The sequence below is a fragment of the Amyelois transitella genome, chromosome 9 (genome assembly GCF_032362555.1).
Source record: "Amyelois transitella isolate CPQ chromosome 9, ilAmyTran1.1, whole genome shotgun sequence".
Lineage (NCBI taxonomy): Eukaryota > Metazoa > Arthropoda > Insecta > Lepidoptera > Pyralidae > Amyelois > Amyelois transitella.
In genome coordinates this window covers 10378044-10390299 of record NC_083512.1, presented here as the reverse complement: position 1 = coordinate 10390299, position 12256 = coordinate 10378044, and the positions used below count along the sequence as shown (strand labels likewise).

The window sequence follows — 12256 nt, the reverse complement described above, 5'->3', positions numbered from 1 at the left end:
TATATCCCTTTCGGGGTAGACAGAGCCAACAGTCTTGAAAAGACTGAATGGCCACGTTCAGCTATTTGGTTTAATGATAGAATTGAGATTCAAATAGTGACAGGTTGCAAGCCCATCGCCTAGAAAAGAATCCCAAGTTTGTAAGCCTATCCCTTAGTCGCCTTTTACGACATCCATGGGAAAGAGATGGAGTGGTCCTATTCTTTTTTGTATTGGTGCCGGGAACCACACGGTACATTATTGTTAATTACTGCAATGAATGGTGAGTTAAAGTTTTCAGAGCGTCTGTGATCCAACGGTTAAAGTGTCCAGCTAAAATACCAAGTACCGTGTGGGCGCACGGGTTCAAATCCTACCTCGGCCATGTACCAATTGACTTGTTTATGAGTTTACTAAATTATGTACATTAGTTTGAGTGCTAACATCATGAGGAAACCTGCACATTCAGGCTACTGAATGAGTATCCAAAATCCGATATGTGTTAGGGTATCCCGGAAAAAATAAGGTGGAAGTCGCTCCGACTGAAAACCTGACTCACCCAATCCAGGATCATATAATAGGTCGTAAACCACCCCGTCGGGACTAAAGCCAGGAGGAAGAAGGTGAGTAAAAGTTTCAAAATGACTTGCGCGTGATTTATATTAAATTTACAATCTGATCGGAGAGCGATCCTAGGACTCAAAGAAAGCATGTTACCACTAATCCATGGAGCTAATCCAGCTTATCCTTTCTATTCTAATACAACAAAAATATATAAGCAAGCATCCGTTTGACTTTTTCACGACACACGGTAAAGTTATAAACCTTTCTCTAGGGACAAATTGTGTTTGAACAAAAGAAATGTTCACTTCATAAATCATATAGCCGGCAGATCTCAAGTAGATCGGCCATTAGCCGGATTGATGGTAGCACATTTCCTACGAGGGACGGCAAGGGAGCCTCTTGACCTTAGATGGAATTTTTGGGAAGATAGGGAGGTGTAGGGACCGGTAAATATAGGTATAGGCTGTGTAAATGAAGTACAAAAAAGGTTAGGCAGAGTGTATGATTACATTCTAAGAGTATATAGTGAAACAAGTAAGTTTAGATTAATAAGAACGCGGTCATGGTTGGCTATTGGGTTTAATCTTAAACTTGCTGCGTCAAATATAAGTTTTTGTTATAATATTTGTCTTCTGTGTATAAGATCATCGAATTACCTGTAATTTTCCAATGCCGTGGGAAGAGAATTGAATAATAATTAACAACTGCCAAATTTTTGATCTACCTACGTCCAGTGAAAAAATAACCGTAAAATTTTTCTTTCCAAATTATTAATGTACCTACATAATTTGTACTTTTAAAGAAGCGTGGGTTTATTTCATTACCTTTCCGACGTCAAAGGCTTTTCCAATTAGGTGGATTGCGTGTCCCTTTTTTATAATCTTTGTTTATATTTTTTGTTCATGTCATTTCATCTTGTTAATATTAAAAGGGTTTGTGGAAAAAAGATTGAATTAAAAGTAAATACTTACGATAATCTTATTTTTGTTAACGGGTCAGTCAATCTGAGTTATATAATTATATTAAGGATAACATAAAGCAGAACTTGCATGAAGAGAGTTATGAATGTGGATAAAGCGAAGGAAGTATGCAGAGATAGTGGCAAGTGGAAAGATGTAGTCTCTGCCTACCTCTCCGGGAAAAAGGCGTGATTCTATGTATGTACCTATGAATGTATAAACAAATATACATAATCATGTCTTTATCTCTTACTGTCTGAAAAGCCGTATTCAGCTGTATGGTTTAAAGATGGAATTGAGATTCAAACAGTGACAGGTTGCTAGCCCATTGCCTAAACAAAAAAATAAGAATATGTAACTAACTCGAAGAAGGAAGGATTTAAACGTTCATTTACAAAACTGGTAATCACGATATTAAATGACCGAATCAAAACATGTTTCGTTCGCTAACACTAGTCTACAAGGTTCGGGCAACAGAACACTGACCTATATCACGATGTAGCACTAGCATTACTGATTACAAATATGCTTACCAAAATCTGTCTAGACGTCTGGTTTTTTTTTAAATATTTTTTTTTTATAATTTACCCGCATACAGGCTAAGATAAAAATGTAGATGATAGTCAACTATTTATTTGAGGGTATCTTTATAATTCATATGATATGATAGATAGACAAGTATAAAATGAGGGTATCTTTATTTTTCTTATGACACTACTACACAACAAATACTGGCTTTGCGTATTTTCTGTAATAACTTGGTTATATTTAAAATTTGTTATTAAAATGAGTGAAAATTCTGATAAAATAAGTTGTGTGAATTCCCCTGATACGTTTTGCTTCATTTGTGGCAATTTTACACCCGTAACTCAAAGGAGACCAGTAAGTGAGAATGTTAAAGTGATGTACGAAGCGTATTTCGGTTTTACAATTGGTCACCAAAATAAAAAATGGGCTCCTCATATTTGCTGCATTACTTGTGTTGCTAGTCTGAGAAAATGGATGACTGGCAAGCGTTCTTCGATGCCGTTTGCAATGCCAATGATGTGGCGTGAGCCTACTGATCACAGCTTGGACTGCTACTTTTGCTTAACTAAGACCAGTGGACATTCCAGGAAGACGAAAATCAATATTGTCTATCCTGATACTTCTTCATCTACAAGACCTGTTCCGCATGGCCAAGAATTTCCAATACCGGTTCCACCACTCGATATTGCTTCCACTAGTGCAGATTGTATCAGTAGTGCACCTTCAGCATTTGATCCAAATTTTGTGATAAGTACTAATGAACCCCACTTGATAAATCAAGCTGAACTTAACGATTTAGCCCGAGACCTTAACCTTACAAAAGAAAACGCTGAACTTTTGGGCTCCAGGTTACAACAATGGAATTTATTAGCAAAAGAAACAAAAATAAGTGTGTTTAGAGATCGTAACAAACATTTGTCTACGTTTTTTACTTCTGAAAACAATGTCTGCTTTTGTACAGATCCAGATAAACTAATAGAAAATTTAAATATTTCTCATCAGCCCAATGAGTGGAGATTGTTTATAGATTCCTCTAAATCGAGTCTTAAGGCGGTTTTGTTGCACAACGGAAATACAAAACCATCGATTCCTGTAGCTTACGCTTATAATATGAAGGAAACTTACGAAAATATGTCCCTTATCCTTAGATCTATAAACTATGATCGTTATAAATGGCAGCTATGTGGAGATTTAAAGGTCATAGCTTTGTTACTGGGTCTTCAGGGAGGTTTTACCAAATTTTGTTGCTTCCTTTGTCTCTGGGACAGCAGAGCAACTCAAAAGCATTACATTGTCAAAGAATGGCCTAATAGAGATTCTTTTGAACCAGGAAAAGAAAATATAAAATTTGTGCCACTTGTTGATCCCAAAAATGTTCTTCTGCCCCCTCTTCATATCAAGTTGGGACTAATAAAAAATTTTGTAAAAGCTCTGAACAAAGAAAGTACTGCTTTTCTATATTTAAAAAGCGTTTTTCCTAAATTGAGTGACGCTAAACTGAAAGAGGGTATTTTTGTGGGTCCGCAAATAAGAAAACTGATGAAAGATGAAGACTTCGAGAAAAAGTTAAATGACACCGAATTACAAGCTTGGAAGTCATTTCAAAATGTGGTCACAAACTTCTTAGGGAATAGAAAAGCAGAAAACTATAAAGAACTTATAGAAAATCTGCTGAAAAGCTACCAAAAAATGGGCTGTAGAATGTCGCTGAAAATTCATTTTTTGCACTCACATCTAAGTTTCTTCCCCGAAAATTTGGGAGCTGTGAGTGATGAGATGGGTGAAAGATTTCATCAAGACATTCTTACGATGGAAAAAAGATATCAGGGTCGATGGGACTCCGCAATGATGGGCGATTACTGTTGGTTCCTTACAAGAGAATCAGATTGCGAATATAAAAGAAAATCTCCACATTCAAAGGGAAAAACAACTTTAGAATAGATTATATACATTATTAATAATTTTATGTGTTTATTTTTTATTAATTACAATGATTTCTTGCTATTTTATATCTCGGTTTTTTATTTTTTCTGTAACAAATTGTACAATTAATAAACAAAAAAAAAAAAAAAAAACCTGACGTCTAGGCAAAATTCTAAGCTCAGATTCGAATTAAGCGTGGTCGTTTTACCTAGAATATCATACTCTGGTCTCTGTTGCTCTCCTTAACTTCAATTTTGTTGGGTAATCATTCTATTCAAACGGAACAATGGCATTGTAAATGATTAAAGCTTCCCCTGAAATTATTATTAATGGCATTAACGTCAAACTAAGTTTTTGTGAGTCTGCTTCTTCGTATACGGCTGGAGAAGTTGAAAGACTTTGTTCATAAGTTGACGAGTTAAGTAAGGCATCCATCTCGTCAACTTTGCTTGTATTTTATCAGTCTAAGTTACAGTAAGCGATGCTTAAATTATTATTGATAGGTATTGTTGTGTAAGCAGTATAAATAACCAGAATATTAAAAGGTCAGGATTCGACTCGACTGCCACCAAAGGGAAGATCTTCCGCCGGGCTAGGTGTAATGCCTTGGGGAACCGTGCGACGACAGCCGATATTGAGTCGGAGGTTATATTTATGCTCCAATCCGTGAAATCTTCGTTTGCGCGATTTAGAATCTTCGCTGCTATTTGCTGAGCGCGTCATTATCCTCTCTATGATTGACAGTTAGCGTGTGACATAAGTGATGTCGCCACATGATATTACCATTTGAACTATGACACCCCACAAAAACATGCCGACCGAAAGGTAAGGTCATACTTTTCTCAAGATCGTGATTTCTTTCAAAATTGTGCAAATGTTAACATACATACAAACATATAATCACGTCTATATCCCTTGCGGGGTAGACATGGCCAACAGTCTCGAAACGACTGGAAGGTCACGTTCAGCTGTACGGCTTTATGATGGAATTGAGAATTAAGATGGAATTTATGATGGAAGAAAGAAAAAAAAAGTGACAGGTTGCTACCCTTTCGCCTAAAATAAGACTCCCAAGTTTATATATCTATCACGCAGTCACCTTTAACGATATCCATCGATCTTATTGTTTTTATAATTGGTGCCAGGAATCACTCGGCACGTTAACATACATACATACATAAAATCACGCCTTTTCTGTAGGCAGGGACTACATATGCCGTGTAGTTCCCGGCACCAATAGAAAAAAGAATAGGACTACTCCATCTCTTCCCCACGGATTTCGTAAAAGGCGACTAAGGGATTGGTTTATAAACTTGGGGTTATTTCAGGCGATGGGCTAGCAACCTGTCACTATTTGAATCTCAGTTCTATCAAAAAGCCAAAGAGCTGAGCGTGGCCTTTCGGTCTTTTCAAGACTGTTGGCTCTGTCTACCCCGTAAAGGATATAGACGTGATGATATGTATGTATGTATGTAGGGACTACATCTTTCTATATACCATGGTCTCTGCACACTTTGCAAGCTCAACGGTTACGGGTACTGTTGACCTGACCTTTTGCCATGTCGTACTAAATTTGATCAAGGTACGTTCGTCTAGGCCTTCCCACTCTTACTTTTCACATTCTCCCTGTATATTTACTTAGTCAACCTCTTTTCATTCATCCTCTCCACATGACCGAACCATCTTAGGATATCCCTTTTCTATTTCTGTTATCATCTTTCAAATCACAACATTCCCTTACCACGCTGTTTCTACATACATACATACATATGATCACGTCTATATCCCTTGCGGGGTAGACAGAGCCAACAGTCTTGAAAAGACTGAATGGCCACGTTCAGCTATTTGGCTTAATGATAGAACCGAGATTCTATCCTGTGTTTCTATCCTGTCACATAATTTAACAACGATCATACTCCTTAAGATTAACCTTGGATTATACAATAAACAAAATCGAAAAAATGATATCATATTAGTAGAGAATCTTTTAAACATAATAGATTAATAATAGAAAGCTGGTATATTTAACATATAAAAATAAAACTTCATTCAATTCATTTCTGAAATTGTATTAGAAATCTTGAACATAGCACTAACTCCTCTAACTATACCTATACTAAATTTGAATACATTAGATTCGGAACAATGAGCCTAGGTAAACGCTGGTCGTTTCATATTTATGAAGCGCTCATAATTTAAGACCTTATTATTCGGAGCTAGAAAAGTATATTGCAATAAAGCGTTTAACGGAACGTGAGAGAAATTCCATTGTTACCTAATTTTGCTCGTTTTGATAAAGACAAACGGCGAATACAAAACGCGCTCTGTTACAAATTGCTTAGAGTACAGTGACGTAGAAAAATATTAAAAACTAGAGGCCGCCCGCGACTTCGTCCGCATGGAAACCCTATCAATCCCGCGGGAACTCTGGGATAAAAAGTAGCCTATGTGTTATTCTGGGTCTTCAGCTACCTACATACCAAATTTCATGGTAATCGGTTCAGTAGTTTTTGCGTGAAAGAGTAACAAACATCCATACAAACTTTCGCCTTTATAATAGTAGTAGGACTAGCGGACTCGACAGACTTACATACATACATATGGTCACATCTATATCCCTTGCGGGGTAGACAGAGTCAATGGAGAGAATGGCCACGTTCTGCTATTTGGTTTAATGATAGAATTGAGATTCAAATAGTGACAGGTTGCTAGCCCATCGCCTTAAAAAGAATCCTAAGTTTGTAAGTCTATCCCTTAGTCGCCTTTTACGACATCCATAGGAAAGAGATGGAGTGGTCCTATTCTTTTTTTGTATTGGTGCCGGGAACCACACGGCATATTTCTAACTAATTATTATAATGGTCGAAATTTGTACTGTTTCTTACGTTGACTATACTTTTAGATTCAACTCGTGACCGACTAAGTGGATACTTTTAGCGCTTTCATTTGTAAGGATTTAGGAGTCTGGCGAGAGAGGTATTGTCAAATTCCAAGGCCTTATTATAAAGTGAGACTTTACACAGAAATAAGTAAATATAGAACTGGAACAAATAGGCTTAGTAATGTTTGTGGTCTTACGAGTATCGGATCGTACGCAATATTTTTTTTTTAAGTTAAAAATAATTATGGATACTTAAATGTACAAAAGTAAAAAGGGTTAAGAATGTGAATGAAGCAAAAGAAGTATGCTGGGATCGTGGCAAGTGGGATGATGTAGTCGCTGCTTATCCTTCCAGGAGTAAGCCGTGTTTTTATGTGTGTCTGTATTAACATGTGGTTCTCGGCACCAATAATAAAAAAGAATAGGACCACTCCTTCTCTTTCCCATGGATGTCGTAAAAGGCGACTAAGGGATAGGCTAATAATCTTGAGATTCATCTTTTAGGTGATGGGCTAGCAACATGTCACTACTTGAATCGCAATTCTATCATCAAACCAAAAAGCTTAACGTGGCCTATCAGTATTTTCAAGACTGTTGGCTCTGTCTCCCCCGCAAGGGATATAGACGTGACTATATTTATGTATATACAATACCTACATAAATATAGTCACGTCTATTTCCCTTGCGGTATGTATATGTGACTAAATATATGAATGTAAAGTTTGTGAGTAGTCGCCCTTAGTCGCCTTTTACGACATCCATGGGAAAGAGATGGAGTGGTCCTATTCTTTTTTTGTATTGGTGCCGGGAACCACACGGCACTCATTCTAGAGCAGATAATAAATTAATACCGTAATACAGCACTCAAAACATTCCGCAGAAACTATTTGCATCCATTATCATCCATCTTTCAGGCGCGCCATTAGAGAATTATACCTTAAGTTGGATCTCGGAGCTAGAATTATATTATTAACTAGTTGATGCCCCCGACGTGGTTCATTTATTTAAAATTTGACCATCCCGGCTCCATAGCAAGTGTTCCCAGTTTTCAAAAAAATTAACTTGAACCGTCCATCATTTGCGGAGATTAGCGTGTACAAACAAACAGACAAACATACAGATGTTATTTTTTGCATGCGATGAAGAAACTACATATGTAGAGTAAGAATTCTACATAGTTTTTTCATCGCTTTGTTTTCATGTGATTTAAATATATTCAATGCAAATATATTTCATTACATACTTATATATTATTTTCTACATATAGTGATTGCAATTATGTGACTATATTACTAAGATCCATTAGCATTTTATGATGTTGACGCCACACCTGTGTAATTACCGCGTTAATTGGTGTAGTCAAATTACTGTTTTAGGTGCTCCTATGAATAAAAGCCAAAATTAATAATAAATACCGTGTGGTTCCCGGCACCATTACAAAAAAGAATAGGACCACTCCATCTCTTTCCCATGGAATTCATAAAAGGCGACTTAGGACTATTCCTAAAAGAGGAATCCCAAGTTTATAAGCCTATGCTTATAAACTTGGGATTCCTCTTTTAGGCGATGGGCTAGAAACCTGTCACTATTTGAATCTCAATTCTATCATTAAGCCAAATAGCCGAACGTGGCCATTCAGTCTTTTCAGGATGTTGGCTCTGTCTACCCCGCAAGGGATATAGACGTGACCATATGTAGGCTATGTCTACCCCGCAAGGAATATAGACGTGACCATATGTATGTATGTATTAATAAACAAAATAGCTTTAGCAATCAAGTCCTCTGAAAATTATGTAAAAGGTTCTGTGTGTGTGATTTCGAAGAGAAAATGTCCGCTTTTGTATAAGTTAGAATCTAAACTAATATTATAAATGTCAAGGTGAGTTTGTTACCTCTTAAAGCGTTATCATATGAACTAATCTTCTTGGAATTCTGCGTACTTATATAAGAGTCTGGAGGGCCTATGGTTCCTTTTAATACGGTAAAAAGTAAAGTTCCCGTGGAATTTTCGAACAGCCTGCTTTTTTTTGTTGTGTACAAAAAGCGAATTAACGTCTTGTAATAACAGAGCCTATTATTCTACTAATATTATAAATGCGAAAGTTTGTGAGTATGTCAGGATGTCAGTATGGATGTTTGTAACTATTTCACGAAATAACTACTGAACCGATTACGATGAAATTTGGTATGTAGGTAGCTGATGACACAGAATAACAAATAGGCTACTTTTTATCCCGGAGTTCTCGCGGGATTGATAGGTTTCCATGCGGATGAAGTCGCGGGCGACCTTTAGCATAAAATAATCCGCACAGTTCAGCATCTGAATCATAAACATATGTTTGTATTTGTTATTCTTCCAGGCAAAATATACTGAACGGATTTCATTGTTTATCTTTTGTAGTTTTTATGTATGTATATTATAATTATTTTATTTTATATTTTGTGTAGGTATAAATACATATATTTATTTAGTTTGACCCCACATAAAGTTCTCTGTCAGACCCAATGGTTGACTGGCAGGTAATGCTTCTAGCATTAATTCCGCCAATTGTGCTATACATTTGTATTTTGTGCAAAGAATATAATAGAACTCTTTTGAAATCTGATATGTAGCTGCCTAATATGGTTTTTCTAGAAAGAAGGAAAGATTCCCACGGGAACGGGAATCTATATAAGCAAGCGTCCTCAAGTTCATATTAAAATTAATAAATTTTCTATTACAAGAACGACGATGTATATATGAGATTAAAATTTCATTTATGTGCGCAAACGTCAACGTAATGGGTTACCGCGGGAAAAGGGGGGAAGGGGGGAGGGAACGAGGTAATTTTTCTTTAACATGAGCGTTTAATCTCGTGTTTTGTAATAATGTTCATGGGAACATTACTGTTCATTGTTTCAGTTCAAGCCCGAAGTACTTAAAGTGTCAGTTCGTACCGCACAAATCCTTTGTAGTTTTGCTTTTGTATGGAATTATAGTGGAAAATGTCCAAGTAAGTTTATTATTTAAATGAAAACAATAACTGTGAATAGGAGTAAGTTACTTTACTTACCAAATAAATATAATTTATACATACATATAGTCACGTCTATATCCCTTGTGGGGTAGACAGAGCCAACGGTCTTGGAAGACTGATAGGCCACATTCAGGCTTAATGATTGCAAGCCCATCGCCTGAAAGAATAATCCCAAGTTTATAAGTCTATCCGTCAGTCTCCTTTTACGACATTCATGGGGAAAAGATGTAGTGGAACTATCCTTTTTTCATTGGTGCTGGGAACCACACGGCACTGACATTGATCATTCCAACAATTTTGATGAAAGATCGTCACATTATTATAACTTATCAGAGTACCCAAAGGGAACATTTAGATGATAAAGATCATTTCTTAATCTACCGAATGCCCGCCGAGATACTAATTTTTTTATCCGCCGCAGCATTCACGGTCCATGAAAATAAGAAATTGCCTTCGTTAGTACCAAGGGAATATTCTCAGCCATCGGAAGACATTTACTTAGCTTCACGACTGTCATTTATTGATAAGTTGTTTTCCTCATGAAAAATAGTCTGCAGTGATCGTAAAAATCTTTATCCTAAAGGATATCAGTTTGTCGATACATATATACTTACATACATATATTCACGTCTATATTCCTTGCGGGGTAGACAGAGCCAACAGTCTTAAAACGATTGATAGGCCACGTTCAGCTGTTTGGCTTAATGATATAGAATTGAGATTCAAATATATCAAATAGTGACAGGTTGCTAGCCTGTCACCTAAAAGAAGAATCCCAAGTGTGTAAGCCCATCCTTAACCCGCCAGTACTCGCGCTTCATTTTGGGACACCAACAGTCGCGTCCGGGTCGATAAGACCCATATATTATTTAGATGATTTAAATCACAAGACATATATTTTTTAATGAAGTAATGTATTTGTTACAAATTTAACAATAAAACAAGTAATGTAATTTGACATTTTAAGTTCTTTTACTGGAACAATCAACTTTATCTATAATAATAAAAATGTCCTAGAAAAAAGGTAATTTTAATATTTCACTTCAAAAAACTTAGTTAATTATTTATTTTTATTAATAATCATCAACTATAATTATGTTTTCATTATAGTATCTGAGTATCTTCGAATAAAAAAAAACTTATAAACAATTAGACAATCTTAGTTTTATAACAATCAGCCTTAAAATCTATCACAAAAAAAGTCGTTTAAAATTATCAATCTTAGAATTAAACAAATTTTTTGGTATGTTTTTTAGACTCTAATTAATCTTTTTGTTTGCAATTTTCACACACAAACATTGTATGATCTCGGCAAATAAATGCCTGACAGTAATGGCACTGAGTCTTGGTCTTCCTATCCTTTTTAGGGGGACAGAGCGAACATCGACCACGAACATTACTTACTACCCCTGATGGTAGAGATCTTTCTGTGATATGCATAGGTAAAGTAGTGATAGAAGACCTTTTTTGAATTTGTGGCATCACCAAACTCAAAGCTAAATCTTTGAGAAAGGTGTTTGGGCATTTTTAGCCTCATTGATCGGACCAGGACGCTCTCTGATAATGTTGTGGCTTCGCATCCGTACTGATCTGGGAGTTCTTCAATATTCCATTTAACAACTCCATTTTTAGAGAGGTAGTGTCCTTGACAAATGTAGCTCAATGGTACATCATTTAGATCAGTCCTTCTTTGAAATAAATTATCTGATGTAGGTACTGGATTTGAAGATATAAACTCAGTAGATTCCTCTTCCGAACTTTGACAAGAATTAGAATCATGTTCGTCCATTTCTAGGTAATCTTCGATTTCCGAACATTCTTCCCCTTCGATTTCATCTTCATACAATATTTTTTCAATAGTCGCGGCATCTAATCGCATACAAGACATTCTGTAAACAATAATAATAATGATTTATGTTTTTAATAGTAATAAAAAACACTTACATGAACCGTCGCGTAAGGGTCTAAATGACCCATACTCACTTGACACGTCCGTCCTGTTCAAACGCCGCAGGCGAAATGGCCGAGGTGGGAGGTACGAGTTCACTATGAAATCACTTGAAGGTACCTAGCGCGGCAAACTAAAACTAATAATATTATAGAAATTACGGATCAAATTCTGTAGCTCTGGGTCTTTTCGACCCATGCGCAACTACTGGCGGGTTAATCACCTTTTACGACATCCATGGGAAAGAGAGGGAGTGGTACTACTCTTTTTTCAAATGGTGCTGGGAACCACACGGCCAGCTATTTCATTTGAAGTCTGTTATTCAAAATCATGTAAGTGAAGAAATGGAAAATAATAAAGATTCATTCCGATTTCTGTGGTTATAAGATTTACTTGAGGCTTGCGGCTTCGTTGGCGTGAATCGAAAAATCCGCTAATTATTCCGTTCCCGTGGAAA

General features: G+C 36.4%; 1 protein-coding gene across 2 annotated transcripts in view; it reads left to right on the top strand.

Annotated features, from left to right (window-relative positions):
• Nucleotides 1-12256, top strand: part of LOC106142831 (uncharacterized) — a 192320-nt gene that overhangs the window by 50600 nt on the left and 129464 nt on the right. The window lies entirely within an intron of this gene.